This window comes from Mustela lutreola, chromosome 7 (assembly GCF_030435805.1).
Source record: "Mustela lutreola isolate mMusLut2 chromosome 7, mMusLut2.pri, whole genome shotgun sequence".
NCBI lineage: Eukaryota > Metazoa > Chordata > Mammalia > Carnivora > Mustelidae > Mustela > Mustela lutreola.
Window position 1 is genome coordinate 73,769,016 of NC_081296.1, and position 6,392 is coordinate 73,775,407.

Sequence of the window (6,392 nt, forward strand, 5' to 3'; positions counted from 1 at the left end):
AAGCACCCTCATGATACTAAATATACATGGTATCAGCTTCTATGTGGGAGAAAGTACAGGCAAGGCACAGGCAATCTGACCAAACTGAGAACAGGACACCCCAAAATAACAACAAAAATTTGATGAAATAGGACTATTTGCAAACACCAGTCAAAAACAAAAAGAAACAAACAAAAAAAAGTTTTGGCTCAGCCTAACATTGGTTGAGTACAAGGGATCGCAATAGGGTCTGAAACACATGAAGTCTCAAAACTAATCAAGCAGAACTCCCTTCCAGGATGGGGCTGACACACAGAGATTTGAAACTTCTAATCATGGAATAAAAAAAGCTAACCAGGATAGTGATAGTAGGGAAGAAAGGAAAGAGGAAGTCCCAATAAAAGTAGGCATGGAGGACAGAGCCAATAAATTTCAGAGAGCAAGTCATGATTTTTTTTTAACACTACAAGAAAACAATAGAAGAGCCATCTCTGCAAATTGAAAGAAGTTACACTAAACAACACCTTCTTCTTAAAGTTCAGGAAAAATTTGTTTCACATAAAAATGAGGAAAAGAAAGATGTGAAGGTCAAATCCCACACAAAATTACCATAAGAAAAAAAGAGAATAAGGGGGGAGAAGAGCCTTGCTTCAGACACGGGAAGCATGGTAGGAAGACATGGCCACACAACAGATCAAATTGTAACTAGACTCTAAAAGACATGAAGAAAATCACACGAGATAAGAACAACACAAATCAGATTTAGAAAGAAAAAAACTCAGAAATGAGGTGTTAGTCATCAGGAGATATTAGATATAAAAGAACAATTTTTGAAAAAATGAGTATGAAACTAGAAAGAACATAGGAGCAATAAGCACAACAGATAATATCTTAAAAGAAATAGAAAGGGAAAATGAAAAAATTTAAAATCAAAAAGAAATTTAAAAAAAAGATAAAAAGAGATACATGACCAAGTAACAATACTGATGATACCCAAAGACTATCCAACATAAAAATAGTGGAAGTCCCTGAGAGAATAAATCCAAAGAAAGGGAACAGAACAAATACTGAAAACTATAATTCTCTAAAACTTTCCTGAAATCAAGAAATTTGAAACTACACACTGAGAGAGCACATTTTATATCTAAGAATAGTGACTTAAAGTGACCAACATTATGATATTCTCATAAAATTACTGAACTTTAAAGAAAGAGAAAAAAAAATCTTCTGGGTGGGGCGCCTGGGTGGCTCAGTGGGTTAAAGCCTCTGCCTTTGGCTCAGGTCATAATCCCAGGGTCCTGGGATCGAGCCCCACATCAGGCTCCTGCTCAGCAGGGAGCCTGCTTCCTCCTCTCTCTCTGCCTGCCTCTCTGCCTACTTGTGATCTCTGTCTGCCAAATAAATAAATAAAATCTTTAAAAATAAATCTTCTGGGTATCTAGGAAAAAAGAGCAAGACATCTAAGGGGAGTAAAATTTTATATATATATATATATATATATATATATATATATATATATATATAATCAGCTTGTCAACAGTAATGCTTTATGTCATAAGAAAACAGAGCAACAGAAGATACTTCAGGGAAAAAAATGTGAGCCAGTGATTTTATATCCAGCACAGCTGACTTTCAAGTATAAAGACTATTGAGAAACCATTACAGATAGGAAAGAACTCGAAGAACACAGTTCCTATGAGTTCTTCCAAGGGATCTATTAGAAAGTATGTTTCAGGCATCAAAATGTCTAGAGAAACATCAACCTTAGAACAGTGGCAAACATTAAAAGTGTAGTTACTTGTACTACCAAGACTAAATGAGGATTAAAGGGAGCAATGCAGATAGGCTATAGCTCTTGGAATAGAAGGAGAATGGAAAGAGCATAAGCAAAACTTTTGGACTTTTCTTAGTGATTCTATTAGTGGTGGTAGAATCAATGTCATCATTTTGAGACTCATATATCTAACATAGGACCAGGAAATAAATAATTGTGAAATTCTAGATATGCCAATTCTATCATCCAGGACCCTTGAATAGGAAGTATGAGTATGAACTCGTGAGATATTTTATAAAGAGATATGGTGAGGGGTGGGGCAGAGGGGATTACAAATAATGAGCAATCCAGTAGCAATAAGCATTGCTAGTAACCCAGATTCTTAGATCATGATATGGATATACTTTCCACTTAAAAAAAATAAAGGGTCATTTTGAAGAAATGATTGGTTTTGCGTGTAGGATGAGGCTGGAATATTTCTTTTATATCACGTAATAAGAAAGCAATTAAAACCTATTAAGGTCATGTCAAAGGCTCTCAGAAGTCAACCCAAAGATAAGGCTAAAGATGAGATGATTTGAAATTTAAAAAGGATAATCATGGCAATTGGAAGCCATCAAATATATTTAAATACATAGATTCATAATCATTTTTAAAATCTGGCTGGTTATTTTTGGAAGAAAATTGAAAACTAATTAACTTGAGAAATGATCAGTAGAGGAAAAGGATCAAGCACATATCTTAACTTTTCCATATAAACTGGGTACCCCTGTGTATCCAAAGAGTAGATGATAGAAATCATCTCACTATAAAATATTCCAAGTAATAAGTGAAAAAAAATTATAGAATTAGAACATGACCTTTTTGTGACCTCTAGAGAAGGAAAGGCTGCTAACATCACAAAAGAAAAGACAAACTGACCCCATGTGCTTTCTAAGGAAAGGCCACACTGCCCACCCACTATGGTCTTGCCAGTGGGACAGAACCCAGTCTGATCAAATCTCTACATCCAGCTGCCAGTTACCAAAAACAGAAGAAATGGAGGTATATGTTGAGCTATACCATAGGACACACCCAGCAAAATTAGGACTGTGGGAAACTCTATAGATCAAGTGCCCTGGGGTTTCCCAATAGATAAATTATAAAGAAAAGAAAAAGAAGGAGGGGAAATCTGTAAACTAAAAGAAACTTAAAGGTCTTTTTTTTCTAAGGCTAAGCTATAGTGTCCTGAAGATGCTCCCATTTAGGAGTGGGTGATAAACAATTAAAAATACACAGACTCTGAAGTAATTACTCTGGAAGTCCGTGGCTGTTTACTTTCCAAGAAAAGGAGGAGGTAGGATTGAGGCACATGAAGGGGTTTCTAGGGTGGCTGGCAAAGTTCTAGTTCTTGATCTACAGTGTTTACAAGGGACTCTATCTTATAAAATAATAATAATAATATAACAATAAGCTACACATTTATTTCATTGGGCTTTATGCTTTATTTTACAATAAAAAACTTTTTAATGTCCTTTTGTAAAATGAGCAATAAACATATAAGGTATGTATAATTAGCCTCCTAAATTCTCTTTCCTCAATAAACCCTTATTTGATTTTATTATTTGTTCAGAGCAAGTACATATGTGCTCTGGGAAATGTATTTTGAAGAATCGTTACAATGGGGATGCCTTGGTGGTTCAGTCGGTTGGGTGTCTGCCTTCGGCTCAGGTCACGATCCCAGGGTCCTGGGATCCAGCTCCACATCAGATTCTCTGCAGCAGAGAGCCTGCTTCTCCCACTCTCTCTGCCTGCTTCTCTACTTGTGCTCTCTCTCTCTGTTAAATAAATAAATAAAATTTTTAAAAATTAAAAAATAAATTACAATGTAATCAATCAACGAACATTTTTAAAGTAACTACTATGTGAAGCACTCTATTCCATTGTAATTGGCTGGTATCCTGAGATATGTACTATTTCCCAGATTGATATTGGGCACTGGAAATACTATGGTTTGAATGTTTGTGCTACTTTGTTTGTTTGTAATGTTTAGTTTTATCAGTTGGTGGAACTACTGCATTTTGGAGAGGAAAGGCTCATGCAACATATCCACTCAGCACAAAATTAAGTGGCCTCTACCCTGGCCTCGGCCACTGCTGGCGCTGAGGTCACGGTCTCATGGTGCAGGGCACTGCCTTCTGTGGGGGTCAGCAGCCCAGACACTGCTTGCTGAGAATCTGCTCTGTTCTGAGCTACACTTTGGTGACTCATTGTCCCAACCTCACAACCACACCACACATCTGGATAGACAGTTCCTAGAAATGACCGTTTCAGAGAGGTTTATAATGGCTACCAATTCCCAGCAAAACAAAAGGGCGTTTGAGAATTTTTACCAACCCAGAATCATAATAAGCATCCGGAAACAACTTACTCTTTTCCATCAGAAAAACCCAGTTTCTAAATCTAAAACTTAACAAACACATCAATTTTTATGCTTTTTCTGCAAAGCAAAGGAACCACGAGAATTGCGAAACTTAAAAAAGAAAAGAAATCCTTTGGCCAAGAAGCTTTTATTGTTTTGTTTTGTTTTGTTTTAAGATTTTTATTGATTTATTTGACAGACAGAAATCACAAGTAGGCAGAGAGGCAGGCAGAGAGAGAGAGGAGAAAGCAAGCTCCCCGCTAAGCAGAGAGCCTGATGCGGGGGGCTCGATCTCAGGACCCTGGGATCATGACCTGAGTTGAAGGCAGAGACTTTAACCCACTGAGCCACCCAGGCGCCCCAAGAGGCTTTTATTGTAATCAAAAGTAACACATTAATAATAATAAAGACAGATGATAGATAAATAGGTAACACTGACCATGTGGCAGAGGCTGTTTTTAAGCAGATTACATGCATTCATTTATGTCATCCTCACCACAGGTGAGGTGGCCTACCATTCCCTTTTAACAGAGAGAAGAACTGAGAAGCAGAGAAGTTAAATAACGTGCCCAAGGACACAGAGCTAGGAAGTAGCAGTGCTACGACCCAAACTATGTGGTCTGTGCTATTAGGCACAAGTTACTTCATTGCCCCAAGTTCTTAATGCCTTAGCAAGTGCAATAAATGCTAGGGTAGGGGAGTTAGTAGTTTGTGTTTGAAACCCCCTGGCCTGTCGAATTTGCATTTCAAAATCTCTGGCAGAGAGCACAGCTAATCAATGATCAAATAGCATCCACCATGTCTCCATACAGTTCTTGAAGCTGTCCGCTTCTCCCCACCCCCATTGCTACGGCTCTGGTTCAAGCTCCCATCATTTCTCCACTAGATTATTGCAACAACCTCCAAAATTACCTTTCTGCCTCTAGTTCTAATGGGAGAGGAGGAGGAGAGGCCCAAAAGAAAGATAAAAACATGCATACCTAGCCAAAGAATTCACATACACCTGTCCCAGCAACTTCTAGAAGTGAGGGCTGGAGACGAAGCAGTTGCAAACTCAGGTCATTCCAAATCTAGAGAAAGTCAAAATCACAGCCACTATGAAGACCAGTAAATCAAACCATGCCATAAAGAACAAGCCGCCTGGATCTGCCTCAGGGACGACTACAGCTGCACACAGGAATCATCTGCTCTCCTCCTCACCTCCCCCAGCCTCTCTGGAGCTTGGGGCTCCTGATCAGAGGAGACTGCCTGGCTCCTTTCACCCTCCCTCCTGCACCGGCCTGGCTGAGATGTGTCCTGGGCAGGGCAGTGAGCAGGAAGGAGACTCCTCACATGACCCAGCTTATTCCACCCTTTCCCCCTTCCCAAAGCAGCACTCTTGCAGTAAGAGCACAGCAGGAATGCCGACTGAAGGGGGCCCACGGTGGGCAAGAAGGGCTCTGCTCCTCGGCATCCTCGGGGCTACTGCACGCTTGCCTCCCCCGAGTGCCTCCCTGCCCCAGCGTCTCCTAAGGGCCACAGGTAGGTGGACACTGGGGTCAGCGGCCTCTGCCGCAGCTGCCATGTACAGATGGAGGGACAAAGAGAGGAAAATACTCACTTGACTGACTTCGGCTCATGCTTCCTCCTCTGATTTTAGCATTTGGAAGACTATCAAACGCTTTTGATCCCTCGGATAAGTTCTCAAAGATAGCTCAGAAAGAATTCACAGGCTTCGTGAAGCAGGCGAGCCTCCGGTTTTTATTGTTGGAGACTTCATCGTGAAAAAAAAAATCTTCTTTCATCTTAGAAATTCTCTCTGCAACAGTGGAGGACTCTTCACAGGCCCGTGGGCAGCTTGGGCTCTGAAATGGGAAAATGAAATTGTACAGATATTAGGAATCTTTCTCACCAGAGATACAGTTTCTCTTTGAGGAGGAGGAAGGGTTCAGAATTCCCTTTTAAGAAATAAAGCAGACAAGGAAGAGTGATTTCGTGATTTTTTTTTTTTTTTAATTCTTTCACTATCATCAGCTTACTTCATTAAAGCACCTCTTTGGGGCCCCAATAATTATTTTTTTCAAAAGCTCTACATCATATTCAAAATGCCTTATACATTTCCACTAGGGTTCTTAAAATTCCATCTCGTGACCACACACTTAGTTTTCTTAAGAAATCTCTCTTTGTGGGATTGGAACTAGCGACACCAGCATACTTCAAATTTTCTCCTTCTTTTTCTTACCAGGAAATAGCACCCAG

At 39.7% G+C, this 6,392-nt stretch overlaps 1 long non-coding RNA gene across 1 annotated transcript; it reads right to left on the bottom strand.

Moving 5' to 3' along the window:
• Nucleotides 1–3,220: 3,220 nt before the first annotated feature.
• Nucleotides 3,221–6,392, bottom strand: LOC131836245 (uncharacterized). The gene is made up of 3 exons (XR_009355555.1): nucleotides 5,755–6,392; nucleotides 5,135–5,224; nucleotides 3,221–3,570 (listed from the first exon to the last, which is right to left on the bottom strand). It is a non-coding gene; the product is annotated as an uncharacterized LOC131836245 (long non-coding RNA).